At 44.2% G+C, this 27,120-nt stretch overlaps 1 protein-coding gene across 6 annotated transcripts in view; it reads right to left on the reverse strand.

The window, feature by feature from the left end:
* The window catches only part of STXBP5L (syntaxin binding protein 5L), a 3,950,894-nt gene that overhangs the window by 547,057 nt on the left and 3,376,717 nt on the right, over window positions 1-27,120 (reverse strand). The window lies entirely within an intron of this gene.

Below are 27,120 nucleotides of genomic sequence, written 5' to 3' on the forward strand. Positions count from 1 at the left end.
GGTGGCGGAGCACTGCCTGTCCAACTGTAGATTCTTTGTTGGCATCTTCTGCTAGGCAGTAGTACTTAGAAAACGTGTGCAGAGTGCTCCAGGTAGCGGCTCTGCATATGTCCTTCAAGGGTACCCCCTGCGTGAAACGCTACAAATGCCGCTCTCCCTCTGGTGGAGTGTGCTGAAGGCGGCTTGGAGAGGGGGTCGCCCTTTAATTGATGACAGTGGGTGATGCATAAAGACCCATCGTGCCAGACTTTGGAGATATGCTGCCCTTTTGTGCGACCAGAAAAGGCAATGAACAGTCTGTTAGAGGAGCGGAACTCCTTATTCCTCTGCAAGTAGAATTTCAAAACTCTAGTAACATCTAGAGAATGCAACGCTCTTTCTGCCTCCGAGGTATGGTCCCAGAAGAACGATGGTAGAACAATGTGCTCTGTGAGTGTCATTTCTGATAATACCTTGGGAAGGAATTTAGGGTGTGTTCTTAAAATGACACAGTCTTTCTGAAATAAAGTAAATGGAGGTTCTGAAGACAGGGCTTGTAATTCACTGATCCTCCTGGCCGATGTAATGGCTATTCAAAAACCCGTTTTCCAAGATAAGAATTTTATATCACATCTGTGAATGGGTTCGAAATGGGGTTCCATGAGGGCCGTTAGTACTGTGTTTAGGCTCCAGGTAGGAACTGATGAGTGTGAAGGAGGGTAAGTATGCATCAACCCCTTCAGGAAGATCTTGACCGCCGGAAGAGAGAGTAATGACTGTGATTCTGGGGTCGTCGTGTATGCTGATATGGCCGACAGGTGAACTTTGATGGAGGACAGGGAGAGACCTGCCTTAGCCAAATGTAATAAGTAAGGTAGTATCTGTTCTACTGAAGCTGTAGGTGGGTTCATTGTAGATGTTTCACACCACTTAGAGAAGCGGGTCCATTTTCGCACGTAGGTGATCCTTGTCGAGGGGGCACTAGAAGCCCTGATTATGTCCCAGCAGTCCGCCGGAAGGCTCAAGTTCATGGCCTTGAGGGAGAGTCTCGCTGGGTCGTGGTGGAGGACTATGTGGTTCTGCTAACTCAAGATTACTGATGTGCCTGGAGACGAATTGGAGGCCATCAGGATAGATGCTGCAGAGTCAGGTACCAGATCTGTCGCACCCAGTCCGGCGTTATTAGGATCATGGAGCAGTCAAAGCATCGAAATCAAAAGGATCGACTGCAATAGTTGAGGATACATTTGTTCGAATAACAATAGTTTTGAAAAGTCATTTTTGAGAATCATTTTCGATCAATTTTGATCAATATATTTAATAATAATAATGAGTTACTCTTTACTTTTGTATTAATAATAATGGCTTTATTAATATTTTAATACTGTTTAGTATATGTTTTACTTGTGTTTTATGTTTCATTTATGTTGTATAAATGACATACAGTTAATGTGTATAAATAACATAGTTAATAACATTATAACATATATTTAATGTAATATATAAACATTAATATTGCAATTTTAAATAAATCAATATATTGAACATTTGCAAACTTTTTCAAACAGGTTTACTTTTATAACAGTAGATGGCGTTGTTGGATTACTTATTGTAGTATCCAAGTTTTGTTTATATTTATTCTACAGCGGCCAACGTATGACGTCCCACGTTACGTAAACTTGCGTGGTCGCCATTTTGCAAGTTCCTTTTTCCCAGACCGGTTCCTATCCGTACGCGCTCTCGATTTGTTTACGGATCTGCTGTTTTTCCATGTCGGAAACGTTTTTTTTTTTTCTGTGGAGACGGTTTTTAGGATTGATTTTTTTTCGAGAATGGATTATTTCTACGCTGGACGGATGCTTTGGATTGGAGTTTTTCTTCTTGGATTTCCTTTTCGTATGTTTTTTTTTCCTGGATTGGTGTTTTTCTTTTTTTTAACTTTCCTATGGAGTTTGTACTCGGATTATCATTTGTTTTCGTAAGTTTTTTTTTCCTGGATTGGCGTTTTTCTTTTTTTTAACTTTTCTATGGAGTTTGGACTCGGATTATCGTTTGTTCCTGTTATGGATGTGTTCATTATGGATTTCCTGGTGTTGGTGACTTCACTTGGATTACAGATTTGGTGATTTTTGGTGAATTTTTGTTTATTTATTCTAGCATTTTAAGTTGTAAGAAATGGCTTCTAAATACTGCATTGCTTCCATCAATCCGAAATTGTTCACTATGCTTGTTATTCTTTCCTCATAATCTCTGTATTTTCTTTTTGTTTAGGGGTGTTTTCCAGTGAAATTGTTTGTGCTATTTTTATTTCTTGCGATGTTTGTTCCTTTTTAAGGTGATTTATGAAATGCCATAAGTTTGGATTATTTATATTGAATTCCTTGTTTATTTTGCTATGCCAACTTCCTGGATATTGTTCGTTCTTGGCCAGTTTTATTTTACTGATCAGTGACAGTCCAAATTGTAATTGGGTATTTTGCTCTTGTCTTTGTTCCTTTTCTCGTTAGTTGTCCTATCCATGTGTTTTCCAAATAGTCAATTAAATCAGCTAATTCGTCCTCATGATTGGTGAAATATGGTGTTGCAATCAATGTCTCATAATATGTTATAACGTTGTCCTCTTGCACAAAAGCCAATGTATATATTTGTTTGATTTGATGCTGAAAGTCGCTGTTTTCTATGTATTTTGTTCTTAGGCCTAACTTTTGTATTTTTCTCCATATTGATTGTCCGAAATGAAAGAAACAGCCTTGTATGTGAGTGTCTGGGTAAGTTTTTTCAAAAGCTTTCAGCTGACCTTGCTCAAAATCCATGATTATTGTTTTCAGTGATTTATCTGGCAATGATTCCTTGATTTTTGTATATGCACATCTATATAGTTCTTTGGTTTTCCCTGGCATTAAAACATAAATTAAAGGTATTACTGTTCCATTGATTGTTCCGTGAATGCTATAAAACTGATAAAAGGGTGCTGGACATGATTTGAACATTGCATCTCCGTGCCATATTGATGAATCTCCTAGGTGTGATAAATTAGTACAAGTAGTAAAAATCAATATTTTCTCATCTTTTATATCCAATGTTGCCAACAGAAATTGTTCCCCTTTTTCAGTTTTTTGTAAACTTTCCAGTACTTGCATGTCTAGATATGTTTGTGGTGCCATCAGCAGGTTTTCCTTTTGTTGATTTTGTCTATTTACATTTCTTTTCATTAGTTTTGTGTTTGGCATTTGGGCTGCTACATGGAGTGGCATTTTCTCATATGTTTTGTTCACTAGCGAGCTGGTTGCTTCATTTCGATTTTCCTCTACATTTGTTTAAATTTAATTTATCGATTTTTTAATTAATATAGTTGTAGTGTCAGGCATTGGATTGTGTTCTCCTGTACACCTTATATTTCCATTTTCTGTTATCGCTCTTCCTGCACACTTTAATTTTTTATATTCTGTACATTTCCAGTAACTGCTTTCTTTACGTGTCGTTTCTCTAGTATAGATGTAGCCTTCAAATACTAATTGGGTTCCCCCCCATTTGAGATTTTATATACTCCATTTTCGTACTCAATATGTATCTGAAATAGTGAAATGTATTGTTAATTGTTGTTCGCTGACTCTAACGTGCTAATTTTACTAGTATTTCATCAATTTCATGCGTTTCACTTACCAGATGATTTCAGTCAGGTAATACATTATTCTCTCTTTCTTTCGTGTCAGCTGGTGTTTCCTAGTCACCTTCTCTCACGCACTGACAGTTTGTTTTCAACTGTCACCTGTGCATATGCTTTCTACACAAGGTTCTTTACTCTTCATTCAGACCTATTGTTTTAACCCTTTAGCGATCGAATTTTCATATCTTATGTTGTTTAATCTTTTATCCTTTTGTTTCGATCAAATGACCTTTTACATGATTTCTACCTGATGTCGAACCTTTGACTTTCGATCCTTTTGATCCGATCCTTTTGTTTTTCGGTTCTTTGTTTTCGGTCCTATCACCTATAACCATCATGGAGCAGTCCTGCTCCTTCATTCTGCGCAGAATTCTGGCTATAAAGGTATTTCCCTGTACAGTCCACTGAGAATGCATCTCCTGCTGACTGATGTTCCGGGTACCTCGAAGCGAATGCTTGACATTTTCTGTTGACTCTGGTGGCAAAGAGGTTGATCTGTGGATGGCCCCACACGGAGAAAATCCGTTCGACTTCCTTTTCGTCTAGCTCCCATTTGTGGGATGACGCGTACTTCCTGCTCAGTTTGTCTGGTAGGACACTGTCCACTCCCGGGAGATGTCCTGCCCTGATCTGGACTTTGTGGTGTAAGGCCCATGACCAAAGCAGTTGCGCTTCCTGTGATTATATCTCTGACTTTGTGCCCCCTTGCTTGTTTGTGTAGTGCATGGAGGTTGTATTGTCTGTCTGGATGGTCAATATTTGACCCGCCACTACTAGAAGGAAAGCTTTTAGAGCCCATCGTATCGCCCTGAGCTCTAGGACATTGATCTGGAGCTGTGATTCCTGGTCTGACCAAGCCCCTTTCGTTTGTAGGTCCGCCAAGTGTGCTCCCCATCCTGAAAGGGACACATCTGTCCTTAAGAGAAGAGTAGATGTTGGTGCCTGGAATGGCATCCCTTGGAGCAGGTTCCGCTGATTATTGCACCATCGAAGTGCCTTGTGTACTGTCTTCGGTATCTGGACTACATCAACCTATCGCTTGTTTCCATTGGTGGTCCAGGGCCTCCTGGATTGGTCTCATGCGAAGTCTGCAATTTGGTATGAGAAATATACATGAGGACATCATGCCCAGGAGGGATTTAAATGCGCATACCGTGGTTGTCTCTTTTTCTAGGAACAATGACGTAGAGCGGAGGATGGCTGCTACTCTGTCTGCCGCTGCTCTTGCACTCGGAAAGGTGGTGTCGAACTCGGCTCCCAGGAAGAGAACCGTCTTGCTGGGTACTGGGCAGGATGTTATGTTGTTTCTCGAAAAACCTAACCCTTTTAGGAGTTCTATCGTTTTCGATACTGCCAAGTGAGCTTGACTCTAGGAGCTTGCCCTTATCGACCAGTCGTCCAAATATGGAAAGACCTCCGTTCCCAACCTTCTGAGGTTTGCTGCTACGGGCGCCAGGCATTTGGTAAATACCCTTGGTGCTGATTTTAGCCAAAACGGGAGTACCTGGAATTGGAAATGCAGGTCTCCTATGGCAACCCTGAGGAACTACCTGTGGGCAGGATGAATTGGAATGTGGAAGTATGCGTCTTCTAGTAAGTCCAGAGTGGCTAGGAAGTCACTTCTGTTCAGCCACGGTAAGACGCCTTGCAGTCATATCATTTTGAATTTGATGCGTTTGATGTATTTGTTGAGTGCCCTCAAGTCCAATATAGGCCTCCATTGCCGTTCTTTTTCTTGATTAGAAAGAAATGGGAGTGTAAACCTTTTTCCTTCTGGAGATAAGGAACTGGTTCTATAGCAGCTTTGTGCAGTAATTTCTGAACTTCTGCCAAGACATGTCGCAGCATGTGAACCTTGCGAAGGGTGGGAGCAAGTGAGGGAGGTTGGTCTATGAATTCTATGGTCTGACCCTTGCGGACCACCTGTTATAACCACTTGTCCGAAGTTATCGCATTCCAGTGTTGAAGAAAATTGGCTTACCCTCCCCCCCACAGGTGTTTGACTTAGAGGGGGAAGAACCGAATGGTCAATTTTGCTTGTTCTGGGCTTTAACTTGGGAAGAGCCGCGCCTTCCTCTCTGGGAGTACCTGTTGGCGGATTGATATCTGTTGCCTTGGAATGTGTTTCCTTGTGTCTTTTGACCATAGGAAGAGCAAGTATATCCTCTGTCTTTTGATGCTGATCCTCGAAAGGGCTGAAAAGACCTACAGTCTTTCTATTTATCCTTCAAGGAACTGATGGCACGAGCTGTGTGCGTGTCTGTTTTTATTCCTTTTAGGTGGTCATCTATTTTGTTTGCCAAATAAGTCTTGCCCGTCGAAGGGCATGTCCAATATTTGTGCCTGCACCTCAGGCCAGAAATTTGTGGCTTTCATCCATGCCCGTCTCCTTAGTACCGTGCAGTGGGCCATTTGCCTGAAACCTGACTCAGACACATCGACTGCAGCGTCGATCATGTGATCTGAAGTAGCTTCTCCGTCTACAATGATAGACCTGGCTTGTTCCTGTAGATCTGCAGGTAGATGTTTGGTCGGCTTGGACATGCGAAGCCAAAGTTTGCGTTCAAACCTGGCTGTCATAGCTAATGCGTTGACCGCTCTAATAGTGAGGGATGCTGGGGAAGACACTTTTCTACCCATGGCTTCCAGCTTATGACCTTCCTTGTATGGCGGTGCTGACAGTGGTGATGATGGGTTGGCTTCTTTCTGGCCGCTACTGTAATAACAGTCTGGCTTAGTATGACCCCTTAAACAAAGCGGTGCAGAGTCAGGTGCCTTGTACTTCTTTTCAGGTCTTGAAACCAACGCAGGTGTGGATAAAGGTGTGGCCAGTATCTTCGACCCAGACTCCCATATGGTGTTGAGAAGAGGAATGGTGGTAACCGTTCTTCTGCGCTTGTCCCTGTGCTCATAAAGCACTGACTTCTTCTCTTCTGATGTAACTTGTAATTTGAACAAGTCTGCAGCTTTACCGATAATAGTATGTGTCCGGAGGTGAAAAATCCCCTGGAGCGTCTTTCTTTCTGGGCTTCTCAACAATATAATCATCCCATTCACTGGGAGTATCAGGCTCCAGCGTGATCTCAATTTCCTCAGGATCTGAGAAATCCCTGAACGGATCCACTTGCCAATCAGAGACTGACACAGATGAAGGCACCATAGTTGGATCTCGAACCGGAGATCGAGGTCTATGTGGTGATGCTGGAGAGTGGAAGCACTGAGTGTTCTGCTCCGGGATCTACTTTAAAGGCTCAGGGGTTCGTGCTGTTTTCTGTGGCCTACTCCTTGAAGGGGAGTGTCTGGGCGTGCTATGCCGAGGTGAAACGTCCCTCAGAGGGGTCCTTGATTCCTTCGGTACAGATGACCTATTCCTTTGTTCTTGATGCCTGTTGAATTCCTCGATGATTCTTTGCATCAATGCCATGAGCACCGGGTCATAAGGATCAGCAATGTCCTCTGAATCCGGTTGCCAAGGAGGGCTGTTTACCTTGGGAATGAGGAAAGGTTGCTCACCAAGAATTTCCGTGTCTGAGAACTCCTCAGGGAGTTCTGTCATCTCTTTTAAAGGGGATAACTGTGCTCCAACTGGCTCAGGAGTATCTGAAATTGGAGACATTGCTGCCAAAGACTTGGGGAAACTGCTCACATTGGATGGTTTATCCGTGACGTCCGCGAGTGGTGTTGTGGGCCCTACATCTTCAGAAGACAAAGAATTTTTCGGTGTCGTCGACGGTGGTTTCATGGACGACGGCTTCGAGGATGATGGCTTAGTCGACTGTGGTTTCGTGGACGAAGACTTTGAAGATGGTTGATACCCCTCCGTCGTCATTTCAGACCCTGCATTTCAGACCCTGAAAAATTAGATGTGAAAGAGAGAACATTGACCGGAGAGGAAGATACATGATTAATCTCTCTGTACAGACACCAGTGGCAGACTCTTACCCACTTACTTGAGAACTGGCTCCCGGTGAATCCCTTACTAGCAGCCTTCGAATCTATGTGATCCATGCGCTGCCCATAACTGCGCCGGCAAAAATGTTGATGTCAATTATGGCACGGCGCAGTGATCAGATAATCACTTTGCCCGCATCAACCCGGGCCGTATTCTCCTACCCGCTCCCCCACTTACCTTTACCGTGGCACCCTTCTGGGTGCGCTGTCAACTCCCCGCTATCCCTGCAGCGTCAGTTACTCCCACTTACGTGGGTCAGAGCAGACACTGCTGGGTCCTTTTTTTCCTTTAAAATGTCTTGCCCCCTGCAACCCCTAACTCCCGTTACTACTACCAAGGAGAGCGGGAGACACCCCTGCAACCCCTGTTCTGCTTGGGAGCAGTAATGGGAGTCGGCAAAAGGAAATGTACCAAAGTCGCCTTAACTGCTTAGTCGACATTTTGGTACATTTCTGTGGCCTTCAGAATGCCCAGATTCTGGTGTGACATCTTGAGGTGCCCAGAGGTCATGTATTCAGGTAACAGGATGCTAAGCTCAGCTAATGAGAGGAGGATTGGACAAGCAAACTGCCTGCTGAGACAATACATGTTTGTGAGGAGGCAGCAGCCACAAAATGAAAAAGGACAGTTTTGACGGCCTGTGCCTTCCCATGCACTCGCGTGATCTGAATGACACCTGGCCTAGTAAGATCGTTGTCTGTCTTCCCTTTGTTCCCCCTCCCTTGCCTCGTCGCGCCTTGAAACACTTGTGTATAGGCGCATGCCATATCATATCATAACATATATCCTGCCCGGCCACACTATGCTACCAGGATAATCCCAGTATTGCACTCTCTTCAACTTGAGTACCTTCTTCAATGTCAGGGGGGGGGGAGAAGAAGAAACATAAAAGAACTGGGCATCCCAGGCATCCCAGGAAAGGCAGAAGGCATCACCCAGGAACCGGCCCTCCCTGTGGCATGGGCAAGCAATTCCTGTTGTCTTCTGTGACAAAAATGATCATCAAGGGGAAACCTGAGGCCTTGAATATGCGGTAGGCTACCCTGAGAGTCTTTTCATTCAATGGCTGCATGGGTGAGTCATTCTGCTTGCGTGTTGAGCGACCTAGCCAGATAGGAGGCTGAGGGATGAATCATGGTTTAAATACATACATACCCGATGACTGGAGCCAACCTGCACAGAGGCAACGATTTGGCTTCCCCCTGTTTTCTAAGGTAAAATAGTGCTTTAATATTTTCTGTCCTCAAACAAAATCTCTTTCACCTCTGGGAGGTTGATATGCTTCCCTGCACAGAAGGAGCCTACCAACCGTAGATTTGCAGGTAACCCTTTGGCCTGCACCCATCCCCCGACTTGAACGAGAGGAATCGGTAATGATTGTCAAAGTTGGTTCTAGTGAAAATGAGTCCCTTTAAGAATATGGCATGAAGGTAGACTGAGTTTGCCACTTGTGTTGCCAATTGGATGCCAAGTGAAGCTGCTGGCTCCTCATTAACAGTCTCACGAAGGGGATTGCTAACCCAAACAATTAGATCAGGCCTAGAATTCTTTAGAAGACGAGGGCTAGAACCTCATTCGCCCCCAGCATCAAAGCCCAAAGCCTTGAGCACATGGTGTCTCTATCCCTCACTTGATGGGTATCCCAGAAAAAGACAAACGTTTTGCAATGTCTGAGATAGAGCCAATGTGGGCTTTTTGAATTTGACAAACAGGCCCATTGAGAACACCAGACCCTGGTGTGAAGGGAGGAGGAAGCCAAAAAAGGATCTCCTGCTCAGATGAGATTGTCACCGAAATAGCGGTACATTTGGATCTCTTCCTACAAAGATGGGCTGTTACGCCTCCCATAAGCTTTGTAAAGGCTCTGTCAGCCAAGGCAGACTGAAAAAGAGGACTCTGAATCTGAGACAACCTTCTTTCATGGCCAACCACAGGTACTTTCTGGTAGGAGACCAAAAGTGCATGTAGGCATCCTGGAGGTCTAACGCACACTCCCTCCTGCAATGCCCCCAAGATCTGAGAATGTGTCACCAACTTCTCTTTGGGATGAAAACGATTGAATGTAGCGGTCCGAAATGGTCCAAAAACCCACCTTGTCCTTATTCCGGATGGTGAATAATCGGGAATAAAACCTCTTCTATATTTGGTTGTGTTCAACGTTCTCTACTCATCTGAGACAAAGCATTTTGTTGATCTCTTCCTTAAGATTCAATGAAAGATGTTGGGGTAGGGGAAAGGAGAAGGAGGAATGAGGAAGGGGAAGGCACACAGCTCTCATCACTGCTAAGAAGGTGCTGGGGTCATTGGTGATAGATCGCCAAGCTTCCATAAAGAGTGACACTCTGCCTCTGACCAGAGATGTGCGCTCTGGGATGGAACTGAACAATTATTTTTGCTATCTGAGCCGGCAGATTAGGCAAGGAGGAAACCCTTAGGTGTTATTTGCTTCCTCCGTTTGTGAGCTGAAAAGGTCGAGCAGCCCTTCTTGTCCCTTCTTTCCTGGTACCCCTTGAAGGCTGGCTTGCTCTGTCCCTGTGCGCACGGTTAACAGATTATCAGGACTGCTTATCTGTCAGTTTCAACGAGATGACAGAGATTTTGCCATGAGCATTTAAATAAATATATATATATATATATATATATATATATATTTTTAGTGGCATTTCAATTTTCATAAACAAAGAACATATTCCCAACTTTTCTTAGAACCCACCCCTTACCCACTCTTCCCCTCACTCCCACCCCCCAACCACTTTCATATAATGTCCACCAACTGTCAAAGTTTATGCGATACCTAAAATCTGCAGTTTATGTGGGCAAAGTGCAACGTTGTAATCAGCTTGTAAGAATTGCAGTACCATTCCCCATTCTCTTGTAAAAGCATCTTGCGCACCCTGGATATTGTATGTCAACCACTCTAATGCAACAAAATTCCAAACCTTCATAAACCAGTTATGAACTTGTGGAGGATCTTTATATTTCCAATGTTGGGCAGTCACCACCAGAGCTGCCACCTTTAGGATAATCTGCACTTTCCGTTTATATTTGGCCCATTTTCTCTCCTCTGGTGTACCAATTCCTTGTCTTTTATATGAGCCTGAGTCCGCTTTCCAAACATACCTTGAATGTGCTTATTAATGATTCCCCAGTAGTTAGCCACTTTGGGACAGTTCAACCATGTGTTTAGCCAGTCATCCTTACCGTTGCATTCCCTCCAACATTTGTATGTGCTAATTAGTTTCATTTTGTATAGCCTGTGCGGGGTGTAATGCCATTGTAACATTGCCTTATACTAGGATTCTCTGACCTGTAGAGAACGTGTTAATTTAGGGATGTCTCTACATAGTGCTTGCCATTCTTCAGTGGATATTGAAATCCCCAGAGTCTTTTGCCAGTTTTGAACATATTTCAGGCTGCCTTCTTGGAACTCCTCTTGTAATAGATAGTAAAGTTTAGAAATGAGGGATTTCTCTCCTGAATTTGAGATCAGTAATTTCCCGAATGCAGTTAGTGGTCACAGGGCTGCCAATAGCCAATGTCAAACCTGAAAGTATTGGTATCTTTCCAATTCCGTAAGCCCCAGCTCCTTTTCACATTGTTCGAACTGAATAAAGTCTGTGCCTTGAAACATTTCCTTGATTTTATTGCATTTGATTTCTTTCCATTTAGTAAAGGATCCTTTTTCTAAACCAGGTTTAAATTGCAAAATATTAAATATTGGTTAGAATGGAGAGGGATATGTAGTGATTTGGTATTGATTGACATCTCTGTCCCATATATTTTCAACCAAGTTAGTAATTTGACTAGCATGCATGTTCATTGGACGATCCTGTTTGGGAAGCCAGAGCTGTTTTGGTCTATGCGGGCCTCATAGTACTTTTTCCATTTTGCCCATTTTTTCTGTCGATGATGGTACCCATTCTTTCAACACCCATAAGTGTGCAGACTGATAATATTGAACAAAATTGAGCAGTCCCAGGCCCCCCTTAGTTGTTGGAATCATTGGTGTTTTCATTGCTACGCCTGGGGTTTGATTGTTCCAAATACATTTTGAAATCAAACTTTGTAACTCCCGAAAAAAAGTTTGCAGTACAGGTATAGGGAGAGCCTGAAATAGATGTAGCACCTTGGGGAGTATCAACATTTTCACAGCATTTATCAGCCCCAACCAGGAGATTGTTAGTGGGCCCCATCATAAAAATAAACGTCAAAGTTCTAACAGGACAGGGTGAAAATTTGCTCTATATATCGACTGTAGCGAATTGGTTAGATACACACCTAGTAGTCTAATTTCATTTTTTGCCCATACACATTTAGTGTTTACGGACATCTGGGCCACTTGGGAAGGTCTGAGAGACAAATTCAGTGTGTCGGATTTGGAAACGTTTATTTTCTGACCCGCCACCTAACCGAAATATTCTAATTCCCATGTGACCCCAGTCAATGATTCGACTAGATTTGTAACTGTGGCCAACATATCATCGGTGTATGCCATTATTTTGTGTTTTTCTGTCCCAAATGGTACCCCTTGTATTAGATCTGATTTTGGTTAAAAGGGGTTCCAGGTACATTTCATACAAAAGTGGGGATAATTGGCATCCCTGCTTTGTACCACAACGTAGCGTGATCGGATTGGATACATGGCCATTTATTGACAATCTGATCTTGGGGTCTATATAAATCACTTGTATCATGTTAAAAAAGTGAGGACCAAATCCCATAGTCTCTAAGATTTGAAATAAGAATGACCACTCCAGCCTATCAAACGCATTCTCTGCGTCCACTGATAAGAAGAGCGCTGGATGTCTTTTCATGCACATTTTTTCAATCAAATGACAAGTCCTTCTAATGTTATCATGAGTTTGACGGTTTTGAATAAATGTTGACTGATCAGGGTGGATTAAGAACAGTAAGATATCTACTACTTGGTTAGCTAGAATTTTCGTACACATTTTCGCATCGAGGTTAATCAGGGCAATAGGTCGATATGATCCACGTGCTCAGGGGTCTTTATTAGATTTTGGAAAGAGAATCATTTTGGCTTCCTCCATAGAGTGTTAAATGGCCTGTTTCTTTAAATTTGTATAGCTTTATCAGTCTTGGGGCAAGAATCGAATTATAAGTTTTATAAAATGAGGCAGAATATCCGTCCAGACCGGCAGCCTTATTAATGGGAAGATTACGGATTATGTGTGAGACTTTTCTATTGTTAACTCTTGTTCTAGTTGTTCACGTACCCGAGATGTAAAAGTAGGAAGCTTAACTGAGCATAGTATGTCTTTTGGACTATTGGGTCGGGATTGTCTGATTGATATAGTGTGGAGCAGAACTCCACAAATTGCGCAAGTACATGTGGGATTGACGTAACCAGGTCCCCATGCTTGTCTTTTACCCCTAAAATTATACGTGATGCCTAAGTCTGCCGTAGCTATCTGGCAAGCAGACGGGCCACTTTACTCGCTTGTACATAATATTTTTGTTTCGCATGTAATATACCTTTTTCCGCTTTTGATGTTGGCATAAGCTGTAGTCACCCCTTTACATTTCTATATGCCTTTTTGATAGCTAGGCCACTGTCGGTTTCCATTTATTTTCATTATTTGCTTCAATTCCATCTCCAGTTCAGTCTCAATGGCCATCCGTTGTTTATGTCTACAGGCCCCTACCGAAATGAGTTCCCTGCAAAACCTAATGTATATATCGCTATCGTACCAGTATCATTCAACTAAAAAAATTCCACAATTTCCCCCCCTAATTTCTCCCTCAAAACTGAATCGCTGAAAAGTTCAGAAGGACAAACCCAAGACCATACCCCCGGTGTTGGCTCTGGTAAGAGGAACTCCATTTCCAAGGGAGAATGATCTGATATTGTGATTGGATGTGTCTCTATTTTTGTAATGTAATCCAACAGCAAGGCTGAAGACCAAATATAATCAATACGCGAGACCGATTTATGGACATTGGAGTAATGTGTGTAGCATTTCTCTGTCCCTTTCAATGTTATCCATACGTCAGAGATTTGCTGCTCTACTCTGGTGAGTAATCCTTGTGAAGGAGGGGACGGACTGAACCTGGTTCTCACGCTTCTAACCCTGCAAGGGTCCCAGGCCATGTTGAAATCCCCGAATATTAACCGTTCCCCTTCCGTGAATGTTTCCACCTACGCTAATGTCTTTTTCAAAAAGCTATCCTGGCCTTTGTTTGAGGCAAAAATTAATATCAAGGTTATCTTTATCGATCCTAGTTCGATGGTAATAAAAAGATAAAAAGGAAACAGCCTTCCCTATCTGCCTTAGTCTTGATTATTTTAAGTTGTGTCCCCTTCCTAATTGCAATTAAAACACCTGCCATTTTCTTCTGTGCATTACCTTGAATAATAATGGAATAGTGTTGCATATGAAGTCGGGACTTGCCTTGTTGTCTTATATGGGTTTCCTGCAAAAATAATATATCAGGCCGATGCCGTGTTAGAAACCCCTCTAATTTCTTTCATTTGACTGGGGTATTTAGCCCCTGAATATTAACAGAAATACACTTGAATGCTTTACATTTTTAATATTCTATTTACAGCATTTGCCCTGACCCTTGACCTTGATCCATATATATAATCTTTAAAGCCAATGTGGTTTCCCCCACCTCCCCAAACTCTGTCACACCCTCCCCCTAACTTTTGTAACTCTTATTCCCATATTCCCTTGTCTAACCCCCCACGACCCTGGTGTGACCCTTTATACCTAAAGTACCTTCGAACGTTACACTTCCATCCAATGTGGATCACCACTTCCTCCAGGATTCCCCATAGGGTATCCAAAAACCCTCTTCACCTCCACTCCAGTGATTCCAAGTTGGAGTGTCCCATCCCGATGCCTTCAAAAATATGGCATGACGACCAAAGAGATCCCCTCCTTATTTGTTAAAATCACTTCTTAGGCGTATATTGCGACCCTTTAAGGCGAGGGTTCCAATGAGTCCAGTTAGATCATTTGGCATGTGTGCCACCTGTGTCTCCGCTCAATCTTTTGCATGATGACTCTGACACGGGGTGACCCAGTTGTAGCTGATGATCCAGAGCAATACCACCTTCATCTTCTTCGATTTTTAACAATGCGATGCCTTCTGCCGGGGAGGTGATCTTGTGTTGTCTCCCGTCTAGTGCAGATGTTACGCCAAATGGAAATGTCCCCCTATACTTTATCTTTTTAGATAAAAATGTTTTTACTACAATCTGCATTTCTCTGCACCTTTGAAGTGTGAGCGGAGAAAGATCTTGGTATAGTAGCGCCATTGTATGTGATGGGGTCAGCTTGCCTGGCTGCCCTCAAAATGTGTTCCTTTTGTGGGTAGTCCCCCAATGCTGCTAAAACATCCCTTGGACACATACCAGGGTCTGATCTCTTTGGGCACACCCTGTGAACGCGGCCAAGTGAAATTGTCCCTACTTCATCTTTCCCCAGTAGTTCTTTGAAGATGATATTCATTGTTCCTTTCAGATCTAGGTCTGTGACTGATTCATGGAGGTTTCTGACTGAGATAATAGCCCTACGAGACTTGTTCTCTAAATCCTCACATTGTATCTCAAGATTATGAGTTGATATTGCCAAATGTTCGACCAATTCCTCTCACTGACGGTTATCGTAAATCAATTCTTGTATCGCTCTTTCATTTGCGTCAGTGCATTTGCCCAGATCTGTCGGATCTTTCCGGAAATCCATAATTATTTGCTTTACCTCTGTGGTAAATTAAGTAAACTGCGTTTGAAATGACGCAGTGAATATGCTCTGAAAGTCTTGGAAACTCTTCACAAAGTCTTCCTTGGGAGCTGCCATAGCTGCAGGAACATCAATGGATCAAGTAGGAGAATATGGTAGTTGAGCCTTGAAAGTGCTAGGCCAGATATCCTGTTATGGATTTTCCTTATTTATTTGAGAAGTAAAATGAGAGGCCAAAGCAACTTTCTTTTTTGTTCCAGGCATAGGGTGCTTGCCATTAGTGGGGCACCCCCAAATTAGACACCATCTAGAAGAACCTATATAAGTGATTAGTTACTGCAGGTTTTTATCAATATTGCTAATGCTCAACATGATGTTGCGGAAGGTATTATATAGTTGACGCTGACTCTGGTTCTGACGTTATAACTAAGGTCGTTGCAAGTATGATTACCTCAATAATTGTCCTATGTTGGTGTATCCGGTTGTAGTAGTCATACGTATTTTAGTGTCGCTATCGTGGAGTAGACTGTACGTCTTTAGTGCTCATGGAATAAGCTGAAATGTCGCTTTGACCCTTTGGTAATTACTTCCATGGAGGCTGGTCTGCCAGACATCTGTGAAGACGAGATATATAATAGTCTTGTGTCTTGGGCATTGCATGATGTCGTCTCACTGGCTAATAAGTCCTGCCAGAGTCAACAGTTATATGTTACCAATAGTGTTGTTCTTTTGCTTATTGATCTGGTTCACCCGGGGCCAGAGTACCCATATTTGTTAATTCTTCAGCTCCAAGCAGACAATCCTGCCCTTTCCTGAGATCACCAGATGAGTGCGCCGGTACTAATCCCACAAATGACCACAGGTGCAATTGCTAAATAGAGTATGAGACTTTTTATCCATTGTGTGGCGCTATTAGCACCATATGCTGGTGCAGTATCCTACTAAGTGAGGCCAGTAACATTTTGATTATGCATTTAGTGAGCCGGGTTATAACACCTGAACTGTCTCTAGGGTAATGTTGCCCTAGTTCCTTGTGTATTTACAGACTTAATGTGCCTTAACTCCGCCCAGCGTCACATGGTCTGTTTTCCTTAAAACCGCATTGGGCCGGCACCATCGTGATATTGCTTGTATATTTAATGCTGTTTAATACTAGTTATGCCAGACAAACCAATGAAAAAGCGTATATGCCCCTGATATGAACTTTGCATTACGTCTTAAAAGTCATGGGTCATCAGTAATTTTTCATGAGCGTTAGGTTAGAGTGCACACCTCTTTATTACATGAATACTGTTTATGCCGGAAACTTACTTTCCATTCTTTGTGTGGCTCATTTGTGTCCTCCTTTTATATGCGGTTCCTTCCGATTACGCGCCGGCAGCAAAAGATGTTACACACCGAGCGCGACTTTTTTCTGTGCGAGCGCAGGAATCTCGGCAGGGTATTTAGTTGGGGTTTGTGTTGCCGCCTCACACTGCCAGTCCTTCCTCGTTTCTCCGGTCCTGCTGTGTCTTTATGCTTCGCCTTTATGGGCAAGCCGTATTCCCGACTCACCTGTGTTGCAATGAAGAGTGTACGCCTCTCTCAGTCTTGGGCGCGGCCAGACCGAATAACACCTGGTCTTCCAGTACTTACTGGACCCCGAGCACATTATGGCAGCTGGAAGGACACAGAATTCAAAACAGCATTTACTTGGTTGTCGAAGGGGGAAACGGCTAGTTGAATCCACTTATTGTGCCAATGTTTACAGCCACGGGACGGAGCTCTACCTGCACACGTCTTTAGTGGACAGAGGCCATCTTGGAATGCGCCATGAGCATTTTTGTCCTCATTTTGTTGAGCTCATCCTATGTGATTGAGTTGTTCAGTCGTAGACCTGACCTTCTCCTGGGCTTCATGAGTTAGTTTAGTGCTCTTGAGCAAGGTATCTCTCTTGCAGTCCACGAAAAGGCACATGCCCCTAGCTGCTGTGTCAACATAAACCACTGCCAACTCTATGTCCAAGTACACACTTTGACTCTGTATTACCTGACAAAACAGAATCACTCTTTTCTACTGGAAGATCCCCGTCTGATCAAAGGCAATGGTTCTAGGCTGCCAGTACGGCATATGCGTTTGAATGGCCCATGTTTAAAGCCCCATTTAAACATACTTTCTAACCCTGTGTGTCTAGTGATTATCTGCCTTTTTCCGACAGGGTCGCCATTGATGACTAGGATGATATTACAGACTTGCCTTGAGAGAGTGCTGCTGCCATGACAACTGGATGGGCAGATGAGTTTGTGCCCAGACTGAGTTTTTCATCTGGTACCAGTCGATGCTCAGCCTTCAGCCTTATATTTGAGGGAGCTATATTCTGGGTGGCCTTCGAGATCTTTTTTACCTCCCCGATAGCATTCAGCTTCAGAGAGATCCCCGATGTGTTCCGATACCTATACAGTACTGCTGAGAGGATCCCAGTTGGTTTGTGCACTTGTTCCAAGACAGAGAGCTCTAGGAACTCCAAAATGTTACCTATGTTGAATATCATCTTTTTTCCATAGGTCATCTGGAGGAGTATCAGGAGAGTGCCTACAATGGTAGTGGGTGGTATCAGGATTGGTCTAAAGGCGGCAGCAAAGGTGAAGGAGATGGAAAAGATGGAGCCAGAGGTGGCACAGTCCGAGGCGCTGGAGGCACCACCGTGGTCCCCGCCACTGAAACCAGAGCCACCGGAAGAGGAGGAATTGTAGGAGATGAAGGTGTCAGTCTCAGACACCAAAAGGGCACTGCATGGGGAGCTGGAGCCAAAAGGGAGAATGAAAAAGGACGTCATCCCTGGAGACATGAGCATCTGCTTGAGCTTCTGGAGCAGCGACTCCTCTTGGGCTGTGCACACCTAGCAAGGTAGTATAGGGTCCATAGAAATTGTCTGCATAAGGGCAGTCTGCTTAATGGCTATATACATGTAAGAGGAAGGCACCGGAAGCCTGCATTTATTTATTGATGTATATATTTATTGGGCATTTGTAAGGCACTTGTATATCAAGAAATTGTGTTTCAAAGCACCCACAGGGCAAAGGGAAGGGAACAAGGGAACAATACAAGCCAATGCAAAAATACCAGTGATGAACAAAAGACAACGGCAGTCCTACTAGGCCTTGTGAACATTCGTAGCGTGCACGTGCAGAGAGAGAAGGGACAGGGGAAGGAGGTAAGTGCTGGAGGTTCAACAGAGGGGAAGTGCTAGAGAGCCAGTTGCAAAGGCAACAGGTAAGTGCCAGGTGGTGACCACTTGGTAAAAGAGGGGTCACCCGTCATTATTTGTGCAGGCCTGTGAGACATCACAGGCCAGGGGGTGCCCAAAGGCAAGTTTAGGGGGAGGGGGATGCTGCGGGGGATTGGACAGAAGGCCAGGACCCAAAAGGACACATAAGGGCCAGGGCCACCAATCTACATCGGCTGTATGGTTTAGCATGGGAGGGAGAGAGGGAAGGAGGAGGAGAAGAGGAAAGTCTTGAGGTGCTTGCAGAACTTGAGGAGATCCAGCTCAAGACGGAGAGAAAGGGGGAGGCTGTTCGAGAGGAAGGAGCCAGTTGCGAAAAGAGAACGGCCACCCGCCTGCTGCTTAGAGAGGAGGAAAGAATGGGGTGTAGATAGGTTCACGCTTGCCTGTGGCTTGCAGCACTGATCACTCTACCTTAGAAAATGGTCAGATCTGGTAGTGGCCTTAGATGGTGTACTCTGTTTTTGTGAAGACTCTACATAAAGATCTGCATTAAAAACATCCCAACAATGTGATCAGGTGATAATTTTCCAAAGAAAAAAAAACTTTAAGTAGGCTTAGTTATCTAATAAGCTGAATCTGAAGAACACACTGTGCATGAAAAGAGGAAACATAAGTCACAACAATTAAACAATTACAGAACGTGCCATTAAATGTCTATTCAATGCATTTCACGAGCAAATTGGAGTGGGTTTTTCCAGGGGACATATTTAAAAGAAGTATCAGAATGACATGCATGCATTTATTCTACCAGTGGGCACCTCACCCAACCCAACCCTGTACAGAAGCAGCAATATTGCACTTTGTCTGCCTGAGAAGGAGGCAGCTGGGTGAGAAAGGCCATACAGACAGGCTTTAGTAAAAACCTACTGTCCGTGATGAAGAGCATAAACTCCATGTGTAGATCAACGTTAAGCTTGACATTTTAATCACCTGGCTGGAGAAAACCTTTCGGTGAGAGGAGGCTGGATCTAAGAGGGTGACAGTGAAGGTGGCCTTTGGAGTTGCAAAAACTCTCAAACCTATAGTGCATGGAGAGAGTCACAAATATGGTGAATTCTCCAGCAACAAAGCTTGCAATACTGAAGTAAGATTAAGTGAAGCTTCTAAAACGTTTGATTAATCCATCAGCTAAAAGAAAGCTAGCAAATAATAATACGCAGAAGGTGATTCACAAAGCTGTGGGTGAAGGTGAGTGATGCACATCACAAGTTGGGCTGTAGCCCTTAAATGCGGTGGTAACGGTATTACAGCCGTATTTAAGGCTGGCCCTATCACGAGTTGGGCGCTAAATGGGCTGTTTTACCTCCAGCCTTTCTCTGGAGGTGAAAATCCCCTGTTTTCAGCTGTATTACCGCTGGCTGTATTAGCCCGCATAGTTAGCGCTGAAAATGCCCCATTGAATCCAATGGACCCAATGGGCAATGGGCAATGGGGATTTACTATTAACACCCAACTCGTGATCCGGCGGTAATACAGCCGGACCGGTCAGTGCTAGGGCTATTACAGTCGGCGGTATTACAGCCGGGAATACAGCCCAACTCGTGATGAGGCCCAGTTTGTGTTGAACATTTTTGCATCTAGAAAACATTATTTGCAGAACCTCGACACATTAAATTTGGTTTAGAGTTATGGGGGGCATCAGAGTAGGGTGTTTTGATGCACTGGTGCCCTAATGGATATGGAGAAACTTTGCATATGTGACAAAGTCACAGAGCCAATCTTGTATCTTGTGTATTGTCTACATGAGACTAAGACTGGCAGGACTTTGAGACAACTCGACCAGTTAAGCATTCTAAGTGTTATCCGGCACAAGGAGAAAAATGTATGCTGAAAATGGGTGGAGGCCCTTGCAGACTAACCCCACATGATTCTCCCCAAAGACCCTCCTTAAGAGTTCCTCTAAATCAGACCAAGGATATTAGGCAGACCATCCCTGAACTAGTCCTGAACTGCCTGACAGAACGAGTTAGTAATTACCCAGCCCCATAGAAGCAGGATATTTGGAACTGCAATTCCCAGGATACATCATGTTTGGAGCTCAAAACCCTAGAACGGATTCTGTAAGGTGTACCAGGGATTCATAGGAAGATATGCTATGGGGAACCACTAGCACATTCGGAGAGACCCTTTAGACAACAGGTGCAGATCCTTGAAGGGAAACGCCTAACTCATTCCAACCAGCACATAAAGAAAAAAATTCTTCCTTCCTCAGAGGACAAACAATTCTTCAACGGTGGGACACTTAACAGAGATTCTCCTTTGCCTGGTGATGGAATTTCAAACACCTGAAACCTCAAAACTATTTAACTTGCAAAGAAAAAGCCAGCAGGCATGGGAGAGCAGAGCTGCAAACCAACTTCAATTCCTACATTGAAGACAGATTGAAAGAAAATGGCGGCAATCCTTTGGAAGACTTTCTTCACCTGGCTTGGACTAGGAAATCAATTATCCAATCAATGTGAAAGGCTGCCTCTGCCAATGGAAGGATAGTGAGGTCTTTAAAACTGAGACTAAGAATCACAAACAGTGCCTCTAGGCTGGACGTTGATGAAATGAGTGATTGCATGGAACACAGAAGACAGGTGTACGCCGGTTAGGGGGAGGAAAGCCCTGGGAGCCTGGAAGAGGGCCCTGCTCCAGGGAAGAAGAGCAGAGGCGCTTTAAGCTCAGAAAGGGGTGGGGAGATACTCCAGTGAGCGTGAAGTGAGCCTTGTGAGCCCAGAAGAAGGTTGTGCTCCAGGGGGGAAGAGGCAAGCCATGTTAAGCTCAGAAGGGGAGTTTCTCCAGTGAGGGGGAGGAAAGCCCCTTCAGACCAGAAGAGATAACGTAGAGACCCTTAACCCAACAAGGGAGGGGGGAGTAATAAAAGAGAGTGATTTCAATCCCTGGAAGAGGAGATATGTAACAGAATAGTATTACCCGTTTGAGTGTTCGCCGGTAAAGGGGAAGAGATCTCTTGGTGCTCAAAGGAGGGATGCTCCAGTGAAGAGCGAGAGAGAGAGAAAGAAGAGAGTGACTGTGATCCCCAGAAGAGGGGACGTCCAGCAGAGGTTGTGGAGCCCTTTGTCCTGGAAGAGCGGCGTTACAAGAGTGGCTTTGAGGCCTTGTGGTCTTCCGAGGAAGGGATACAGGCTGAGCGCTAGACAGACTAAGCAGTAGACTTTCCTATCTAACTTTCTGTATGCCTCTTTGCTGTTCTTCACATAATAATCATGATTTCAACGATTACATTTCCCAAGGAGCTTCATGTTGCAGCCATCCCAAACCAATTTTCATGCAACAGTTTTATGTTTTACTGTTGCTCAATAAAACCCATTAATATTCTGATATCCACTGTGACACAATGACACATATTTACAGATTCTGCACATTTATAGAGTCTGGCTTGGGGTCTATGATGTTTCCCAGCATGCCGTTTTCACTGAATTCCAGAGCCCCGGGTTCAGAGCTGCAGGGAAACATTTCTCTGTGCGCCCCATCCATGACCCCCTTCAATGTGGGGGGCACCTCTGCAGCCCTCATTCGCTCCCCCACTCTCCTCTAACCCCTTGCCCTGTGTTGTGCAGTGATACCCTGGAAGCCCCCATCTCATAACCCACTCCCTTCCGTTTCCCCCTTCCAGCATTCCACCTCTCTCTCTCTCTCTCTCTCTCTCTCTCTCACTCACACACACACACACACACACACACACACACACACACACACACACACACACACACACACACACACACACACACACACACACACACACACACACACACACACACACACACACACACACACACACACACACACACACACACACACACACACACACACACACACACACACACACACACACACACACACACACACACACACACACACACACACACACAATATTTTTTATCAAAGTGGCGAGAGCGCAAGTATGGTGGCATGGCAGTGGAGCTCAAAATCCCAAGGGATATCCTTATTGTGTCAGTTCTCTGTATTTCGAAAGAAGGGCAGCTTATTTTGTCTCTTATGAAAAAGGCAAATGCTACTCACAATAATGTCTACTGTACTTCTAACCCATAGACCCCTTTCCTCCATACTTAGATGATCGGAGTATGACATGTGCAATATTTGATAAAAGAACTAATACCATAGGGTGCATGCATAACCGTGGCCTCACATATAGTAGGAGCAGTACTTGTGCATGCTCCACACACCAACCACTAGCCTTTTTATCAGCATGGTAGCACATGGAAACTTATTTGGGGCATGACGAAAGGGCTGTAGAGGAAAGGGAACTATTGAGTAGGAGTACAGTAGTCACTACTGTAACTTTTATACAAACCTACGTCCTGACCCCTTTCCGGCATACTTATGAAAGTTTGACTTGCAACCTAACCCTTAGGGAGGGAGGAACAAGAAGAGAAACGAGGCAGAAACCCGAGGCCAGCCAGTCCAAATTTGGCATCCCCTCTGAGCTGGCTCCCAGGATGTAGTGCTTACAAAATGTATGCAGCAACCTAATCAGGTGAGCGTGAAGGATTTAAGGCGGGTAAATGTTCCTGATCTTGTAAGATTGTAGGATACAATAAACCGTCCATCTAGAGATAGAGGCCTTAAAGGCTCCTAGGTGTGCAGAGGAACCCTCATATGACATAAAACGGTGCTCAGAAGAGTGGTAATTATTGGTGTGCTACAAATAAAACTTTAGATTGTGGAGAATCTTCTCGGCTTTTGGATCTGGTTGGGAAAGAACACAGGAAGGGACATTGTATGATTAATGTGAAACTCAGGCACCATTTTTGGTAGAAACGAATAGCGAGTCCTGAGAACCACCTTGTCTCTAAAGAATCTAAGCATGGATCATATAAGCAGAGGACATAAATGACACTAACTCTCCTGGCCAAAGGAATAGCCGCCAAGAAGACCGGGTTCCATGTGTGAAAAGGTTCCATATTTGTCCGTGAGTACTGACAGCAGGGTTGTCAAAGGAGCTGGGTACCAACCTGATCTAGTGGATGCTGGACCCAGACGAAGTAAATGAGGGATCCATAGACCACCCTCATTGTGTTCCCAGGGTGAGTTGGGGTACTGTCACATTAACTCATTCAGAGACCTAATTGCTATCATGGGGCTTCCACCTAAGAACGTGACAGGTAACTATCTCTCCTTCCCTGATTCTAGAGAGGTTATCCCTTCTAGTCATCCAAGGTCTGTCACCTGATATCAGAAAACTGCTAGCTGCAGGGCTAAAAAAACGAATTAACTTTGCAAGGATTCAAGGTCACCCTCTTCACGTGTGCTGAGTCGAAGTAGGATTCATGATTCTAATTCTGATACATTGTGCTCTGTGGTGGCATTACTCGGGAAATCTAAAGCACAAGCATGCTTTTGATTACTTTGGACGCAGCGCTGGTGAAAACATGTGAAAACAGCATTCATATAAGCACCTGCCGACATTGATGCAGATACAGTTGTGGGATGTAAAAAGTGTCCTTTCCCCCGAAACAAAAAGGTGCGTACAGTAGAAAGGCTTTCCTGGGAATGTACTCCCTCTCATAGTACACAATGACAAATCAGAGATCAATGTAAGGAAACAACCATACACACAACACAATCCAGAGGAGAGGAGGGCAGCTCTCATTTAGTCACCACAGTTTGAAATCCAAAATGGTAACTGGCCTTGACATAACCCCAGACACACACAGACCACCTGACCCCAAGCACATGAGCCAATCCAAAACCAAGTCCATCCACATCACGGAGGTGCAGCAAGTTTCCCTAGACTCTACATTAGGGGAAGGGGAAACAGGCTATTCATGCAGGTAGCGGAGGAAGCTGGTTGCTCGGAGGCGGTTGTGCTATAGAAGGAGGTGTACCATCTATGAAGATGTTGTTTGTTGGAAGAAGGTTACAATCTGTGAAGGGAGTTCCTAGTTGGTAAATTATCAGTGCTGAACAGCGCCATCTCCTAAGAGACATCTGAGGAAGCACAGTACCAGCTTGAGGAATAGATACTTAAATTAAAATTGAGAAGGAGGGTATAGATTAGGTGACCGCTTATTCCTAGTGACTAGGCATGCTCCAGTGGCCCAGAAAGGTCCATGGCAGACATTATTGGTGCGTGATGGAAGGTTTAAGTGCAGGATCACTGTCTGGCAGCAACACTAAAGTCCTCTGACCCTGGCCCTCCGTGGATCAATGACTTGCCAGGTTTAGTTGGGTCTCTCTCGTGTGGAACCACCAGCATGGAAGAGGACCATAAAATGCAAAATTGTGTGGCGCCCAAGTTCCAGTGCCTCAGGAAATTCCCACATCTGGGCACAAAGAGATGTACTCCCCTCAAGAGAGAGTCCCAGATTTACTTTATCCTCTGAGATGGAGACAGAGTACATTTCTCCCAGTGGACTGACAGACCCAGTCCAATGTGAGTTAAAAAGCTTTTGGTTGGACGATCTAGGCAGCTGGTCATCCAAACAAGGATAAACGCACTCACTCGGCTGCCTTTAGAAAAGCCAGCAACCACAGCCGTGACCTTGCTCAACACCATGGGAGTTGAGGTGAGGCTAAAGGGAAGGAACCTGAATTAGAACTGTTGGTCGCCCATGTAGAATTTTTCAAAATCTGCAATTGTGGCCCCAAACAGTGATGTATAGATATGCACCTTGATGAGGCAGTGAGCACATCCAGTCTCACTCTTGCAACATAGCCAAGATCTGAGCTGGTGTGACCATCTTGATTTTCTCAATAGGCAAAAGAGTTTTGAAAAGAGAAGTCCAGTGTTTCTCTACAGCCAACAGAGTCCTACATCAGAACCATAAAGAAGTGAAAGTAAAACATTTTCCCTTAGAAGGAGTGAGGAGCTACCTTTACCTCACTTAAAGCCAGCAGCTTGGACAACTCCTGACTGAGGTTCGATGTTTGGAAAGCTGTTTGGCAGATTGGCGGGTGATGGGGGAGGTGAGGAAATGGTGGAAGCTGAATCCTGTACCCAGAACAAACTAAAGACAGGGTTCAATTGCCCTAGGGGATTCTGCCCCCCACTGGGGATGCATGGCACTGGAACTGGAAGCCATCAATGATTTGGCTTGTCAGCCAAGGACAGAGACCATCTGAAAAATGTCGATATTTGCTGGGAACTCCTGAGGAGGTGTCCACCATTTACCAAAACTCTGAAACTCTGAAACCACGTAGGGCCCTCAACCCGTTCCTCTTTTGGCTCGAGGAGGCAGAATTTTGTGGGGCTTTATGATGGCTGCCCGTACTCGGCAGCCAAGAGGTTTGCCTTCTCCTTAGAGAACTCCTCATCCATGGTGGAGTAAAAAATGTTAAACCCTTTGAAGGGAATGCCCTTCACCTTATCCTGCAACAACTGGAAAAAACGTTGCCCTCAAAGCAAGGCTATGCTGTGCACATCTCAGCTAAGGCACGGGCCCTGGACACACTGCACAAAATCTGCCGTATCGATGTCCCCACTGGTTCTAGAGAGTCTGGCAAAGTCAGACAAGAATCTAAGGGGGGTGCAAAAACAGGATTGGAAAAATCTCTACTGTGCATAATATTGCATGCATAATTCTACAGCACCATGTGTTACAGTAAATTAGTTATTATCATCTCCAGCCTGTGTTTCGACCATGACAACAGCACCAAAGCACCTCCTTATCTGTTAAGGGACCAGGACTGGTCATCCACTCTAGGTAACAATTGGATCATCTGTTTCCATCACAGATGGCCAAACAAATCTATTGCATCCTTCACTGCTAATTACTGTTGGGTTCATGACACACCAAACGCAGCAACATACAATCGTGCTCTGAAGTGACCTATTGGCAACATGCTTAGGGCGTACCAAAAATATCAAATAAATAATGTTTAGTCCATAAAACTGATTACCAACAGGTGTGGAAAATGAAGCCGCAGACTGCTGTTGCTGGGGTGGTCTTTCACATAAAGCTTGGAAGTTCGGATTTTGTGCCTAGTCCTCTTCCCACACTTCACTTTCCCACTCACAGAGACATATTCCTGCTACAAAACAAATCCAAAGCAGCTTATACACCAGGCCTTCATGAATGTAAACCCATGCAAGAAAGCGGAGGCCTTACAAGAATTCAGCCTGTATGTTGTGAAGGACATCATGGGCCCTTGTTTATCTAGGTTGTAATCCTGGCTCTACTACATGACAGCAGGCCAAATTATATTTCATTCATAAATTCACAGTGAATTTGGATCTTTATTTGCAATACAGAAATGAATGCCTTTGAAAGAGGGATGCCCTCAATATTTTAAAGTAAGCCTAAGCCTACAAAAATGAAATATAACACATTACATTTAATTTCCCAATGCAGTATCGGCAACTTTGTGTGCTACAACCCCCCTTTTTTATTAAACGTGCAGGCTACTGTTTTCCAATACTGCCATGTGTTTTTATGATTCACTGCACTGGGGGTGAACTCGAACACCAACCCCCAACCTTGAGTGTGCATTCAAGCAACGTTAGCTAGAGGAATGATAAGACTGCCAGGTTTTTGTTAGGAATTAATTTTAAATACAAAAACAAGCCTTATGACTT

The sequence above is a fragment of the Ambystoma mexicanum genome, chromosome 7p (genome assembly GCF_040938575.1).
Source record: "Ambystoma mexicanum isolate Mex_15411 chromosome 7p, UKY_AmexF1_1, whole genome shotgun sequence".
Lineage (NCBI taxonomy): Eukaryota > Metazoa > Chordata > Amphibia > Caudata > Ambystomatidae > Ambystoma > Ambystoma mexicanum.